At 46.0% G+C, this 5,778-nt stretch overlaps 1 pseudogene; it reads left to right on the top strand.

The window, feature by feature from the left end:
- Positions 1-3,669: 3,669 nt before the first annotated feature.
- On the top strand, positions 3,670-3,788 carry LOC138464052 (5S ribosomal RNA; annotated as a pseudogene).
- Positions 3,789-5,778: the final 1,990 nt, after the last annotated feature.

Here is a 5,778-nt window from a genome sequence, read left to right as displayed (position 1 = left end):
GAAATACACGCGCCCAGGCCAATCGCGTGTGGAACTTCCCGCGCACCCCTGAAATACACACGCCCAGGCCATTTGCGTGTGAGAAACTTCTTGCGCACCTCTGGAATACACGCACACGCTCCCCCAGGCCCGATCGTGTGTGAAACTTCTCGCGCACCTCTGGAATACACTCACACGCTCCCCCGGCCCGATCGCGTGTGAAACTTCTCGCGCACCTCTGAAATATTCGCGCCCATGCCAATCGTGTGTGGTACTTCTCGCGCACCCCTGAAATACACGCGCCCAGGCCAATCGCATGTGGAACTTCTCGCGCACCCCTGAAATACACGCGCCCAGGCCAATCGCGTGTGGAACTTCTCGCGCACCCCTGAAATACACGCTCCCCGGACATTCGCGTGTGAGAAACTTCTCGTGCACCTCTGGAATACACGCACACGCTCCCCCAGGCACGATCGCGTGTGAAGGCACGATCGCGTGTGAAACTTCTTGCGCACCTCTGGAATACACGCACACGCTCCCCCAGGCCCGATCGCGTGTGAAACTTCTCGCGCACCTCTGAAATACATGCACACGCTCCCCCAGGCCCGATCGCGTGTGGGCCTTCTCTGGCGCACATTTTTTTCCTGCGTAGGGACGCTACCGCCTGCTTTCGTGTGGCGGACATGTATGGGCCTGTGCGCTTCTTTGGCCATGCGCTGTTTTTCCCTATTCGACTCCATGAATACCTGTTGTAGGCGAGCGTGTGGGCGTTCTACGCACTTGCCTCCTGTACTTCCCCCGTGACGCCCACATTTTCATGAGTTGTTCCCCATTCTGCGTGTGACGCCCCGTGTTACGCCTACTTTTGTTATGTGCGCCGCGCTATGTGCGAATTCGCTGTGGCCTTATCGCATGCCGTTCGATGACCTGTGCGCCAGCGTTTGCCAGCGTGCGCCGCGCACTTTTGCAGCGCACATCCCACATTTTGCGCGTGCACGGACTTCCATGGATAGATGTGCGATGTTTTCTGTGCGATAATCGCACTTTCACTGAGATTTTCACTATTTCACTGCGAATCGCACGTTTTCGCACGCGTGCGCCGTTTTTTCCGCGCACATTAATTCCATGAATCGGCTGTAAATGGGTCTCTTTCTACTAAACTTTCCTCGCTTTGAGAATGGAGGACCGGGGATTGTTCTCCCTTCCCTCGGCTTCCCAATTTGCTGCTTTCCCTTAAATCTTGATAGGCCTTATCGATCCTTTCCCCGATGCTCCCTATGTCAAAATGCTCCTCTAGGGTTAACCTAGGCAGCCCTGATGTTGCTCCCTGTGACAGGAGGAACTCCTCTATATGGCCCCATGATATAACCAGACTCTGCTCCATTAACTCTTTCTGAATGCGATCAATATCACGTTCCCTTTGTCTCCTTTTTCGCTCAGTTTCTTCATCTAATTCTCTTCGTTTTCTCGCTTCCCATCTAATCCTTTCCTCTTGTCTTTTCTACTCCCTTTTTTCATTTTCCCTTCACTCTTCTTCTTCCCTTCATCTTTGTATTCGTATATCCCTTAATTTCTGCACTTCCTCTCTTCTCTCTTCTTTTCTTGCTTATCTCATTCTTTGATTGCTCTCTGTCTGTTGTCATACTTTCTTTGCTACTCCACCCTTTCTTCCTTCTTTTCCTGTTCTTCATGATATATCTGTTCTTGTTTTCGTCTATTCTTTTTCTTATGCTCATCTTCTTTCAGTCTTTTCTCGCATTCCCTGTCTTTTTTAGCCTGTTCATCTTGATCTTCCCTTTGCCCAGCTTCCTCACTACTTTTCCCAGTGAGCTTGAGCAATATCTGTCCACTCATCCATTTGTTTGGTACAAACGTTACCTCATCAGCTTTATCCTTTTTTCTTGTCCCTCTCTTAATCTCTTGTTCTATCTCTGTTGATCTATTTGGTCGTTCACTCTTTTCTTCCCTGTTTTGTACGACCTTAAAGGTCTCTTGTCTCGTCCTAGTCTCCTCTGGACTATCATCATTATTATAAGCAGGCAGTTTGTATATCAGATTAGCATACCTTGGTGCTGCTTTTAGTTCCTTCAATGGATGCAATCCTTTGCTTTCTGTACTGATGCCTTTTACTTCAGGTGAGGCAAGGAGAGCAGAAGGCTTGGCACCTTCCGCCTTACACTGATTACGCATCCAATCCTTAGGCGGCAGATCTCTAAAATAGCTAACCTCTTTTCCAATGTCTTCCCTGTGTATGCAGCTTGCACGTTTGTGGTCATGTGTTGCAATACCGCTTTTGACAGCGATCGCCCTTGTGGCAATGGCAGGAACATTTTGTCTGGTGTGCCCTTTATCCACTCTGCACTATACTGTTTGAGCTTGAGTGCCTGTTTTGGCAGCGTTTTGCACAGATGCATCAGTGGAATAACATCACCCATTGTGACAAGTCCCAATTGACTGTCAATACTTACTGTTAGTTACACAAATACATTTCAGAAAAACAACAAATATGAGCGCGCTCCAACCCTCGCAGCTCAAAACCTCTACTTCTCAATTATCTCAAACTACCTTTTCAGTTGGCGCCAACAATGACCTAAAGTCAACAATAACATTTTATCTCTTCTTTAAACCTACTGGTCAATGGGCACTTTAACCATTCTCCCTCTGCTAGCATGTGAGCCCATAGACCCTTTAAGCAAGGTAGCGCTATATGGGATGGACAAGGATGCAGATTTTACACTTACACCAATAATAAGACCGACTCAGGAAGTTGGCAAAAACATAACTGTTTTAATTGCAATTATCTAAAACAGGGAATACAATGGACATCAACAGACATTCGCTCAAATCTCTCTCAAGAGTTCTCAAATCATTTTATAAAAAATTGCATTTATATAGCAAATAATGTGTAATTACTGACGTCATACTATGTGGCAAAATAAGAAAACCTACTTGTTGTTGTGATAGGCATAAGGAGAACATCTAGGTATACTTTCTATGGGGGAAATGATTGTCATTGGGTCTCTAAGGTGAGGTGGACAGCTATGCCCACCCCTAGTGACAGTAATCTTCTGTGTCATAAAAAATACAAGGTTTCAATGGGTCTCAACCTATAGGGCTCTTCGCTATGTGGCTCTCTATGATTGGTTGGCACAATTGTACCCTTCTGGAATATTCCACTCGCTAGCAGCACGCAATTAGCCCATCATACATCATCACTCCTGCTGTCTGCCATTCAAATTGTCTTTGAAGTCAGCCTTGAAAAGTATCACTCAACCTGAGAATAGAAGGGAGTGTGAGCATGGTCTTATCTCCAAGCCTTGGGTAGCTTGCTCAAAGTTTATTTTCATCTTGACCATGTGACAGGAGACTGTGTTTGAGCTCTTTCTTTCGTATTTAACACTATTAAATGAATAAGACCTGGTGCTTCTAGCATTTTTCCATTGCACCTCAACAGGAGCTTGCCTCACTAATCACATTCATTGTTTCTTCTAAAATAGATAACCAGTTTCTTGGCTGCTCCAACCCTTGACACTGGGTCAGGCAAGCTTTCTCGAATCTTCCGTCTTCGTCAGTTGTTTTCTTCTACTGCGCCACACTTTCAGCCCTTCTGTTCATGGGGTCCTAGTTTGCTTAAAACATGATGTGGAACATAGGTTCTGATCCTGCTTAGGACATGGCCTCTAATACCCAGCCTACGGCCACACCACACTGAATGCGCCTGATCTTGTCTGATCTCAGAAGCTAAGCAGTGTCAGGCCTATTTAGTACCTCGATGGGAGACCACCTGGAAATACCAGGTGCTGTAGGCTTAAAACCGGGTACACTCTTTTATTATGCATTGGTAATTACCTGACCCATCTGAAGCAAGCTTTATACCTCATTTAAGTACGGACATTTTGGCAACTACCATGCTTGATAGGTTAAAAGTTGAAGGGGATTGTGGCGTGGCCAGAACCTTGGTCCGTTTGGACTTTTTAGTGGCATCTAATTAACCACATTCAATCAGTTAAACTGAGTAATTTTGCCTCAAGCAAGAAATTGTCATTTTTTGGGCTCAGCTCTGTCTCCTCTGCTTTCTAATCTACACATGGCCCCATTGGCTAAACTAATCTGAAGTCATGTTGTGCTTTTCTTAAATTATGTTGATGACATACAGCTCTTAATAAAACTGCGTGATGACAGACATTTCTTTGCTAATACCTTTAAGAATAGCATACTTAATGGACTCCAATTATCTTAAAATTAGCTGAACTAAATCCAATGTCAAATATATATATATATATATATATATATATATATATATATATATATATATATATATATATATATATATATGTGAAAAAAAAGGAGGAGAGGGGCGCACTCCAGTTCCCTGCACAGTAAACCTTCTCAGCTACAGGTGTTCTCCTCCGACCGGTTTCTGTGCCAATACACGTCATCAGGGAGGCTGTCTTAACTTGCAGCTCACAGCAAGTGCAGGTGTTAACACTTAGTGATGATTCTGCTGCAAGGACTTCTGGTAGCTGTAGTCATCAGGTTTGCAAGGAACAGACTCACACCCAATCCCATAAATAGGGAAAGGGGGGGAGTAGCCTACAGTGAGGCACTCCAAAGTTGGGCATATGTTACCCCGGTGCTGCACCCTATAAGATTTCTGAAGATTCCACCCTTCAGAAAACTTGCAAATGTGAAAAAAAAGGAGGAAAGGGGCGCTCTCCAGTTCCCTGCACAGTAAACCTTCTCAGCTACAGGTGTTCTCCTCCGACCGGTTTCTGTGCCAATACAAGTCATCAGGGAGGCTGTCTTAACTTGCAGCTCACAGCAAGTGCAGGTGTTAACACTTAGTGATGATTCTGCTGCAAGGACTTCTGGTAGCTGTAGTCATCAGGTTTGCAAGGAACAGACTCACACCCAAGCCCATAAATAGGGAAAGGGGGGGAGTAGCCTACAGTGAGGCACTCCAAAGTTGGGCATATGTTACCCCGGTGCTGCACCCTATAAGATTTCTGAAGATTCCACCCTTCAGAAAACTTGCAAATGTGAAAAAAAAGGAGGAGAGGGGCGCACTCCCGTTCCCTGCACAGTAAACCTTCTCAGCTACAGGTGTTCTCCTCCGACTGGTTTCTGTGCCAATGCACGTCATCAGGGAGGCTGTCTTAACTTGCAGCTCACAGCAAGTGCAGGTGTTAACACTTAGTGATGATTCTGCTGCAAGGACTTCTGGTAGCTGTAGTCATCAGGTTTGCAAGGAACAGACTCACACCCAATCCCATAAATAGGGAAAGGGGGGGGTAGCCTACAGTGAGGCACTCCAAAGTTGGGCATATGTTACCCCGGTGCTGCACCCTATAAGATTTCTGAAGATTCCACCCTTCAGAAAACTTGCAAATGTGAAAAAAAAGGAGGAGAGGGGCGCACTCCAGTTCCCTGCACAGTAAACCTTCTCAGCTACAGGTGTTCTCCTCCGACCGGTTTCTGTGCCAATACACGTCATCAGGGAGGCTGTCTTAACTTGCAGCTCACAGCAAGTGCAGGTGTTAACACTTAGCGATGATTCTGCTGCAAGGACTTCTGGTAGCTGTAGTCATCAGGTTTGCAAGGAACAGACTCACACCCAATCCCATAAATAGGGAAAGGGGAGGGAGTAGCCTACAGTGAGGCACTCCAAAGTTGGGCATATGTTACCCCAGTGCTGCACCCTATAAGATTTCTGAAGATTCCACCCTTCAGAAAACTTGCAAATGTGAAAAAAAAGGAGGAGAGGGGCGCACTCCAGTTCCCTGCACAGTAAACCTTCTC

This window comes from Ambystoma mexicanum, chromosome 1p (assembly GCF_040938575.1).
Source record: "Ambystoma mexicanum isolate Mex_15411 chromosome 1p, UKY_AmexF1_1, whole genome shotgun sequence".
Classification (NCBI taxonomy): Eukaryota; Metazoa; Chordata; class Amphibia; order Caudata; family Ambystomatidae; genus Ambystoma; species Ambystoma mexicanum.
This window is presented reverse-complemented; position numbering and strand designations above follow the sequence as displayed.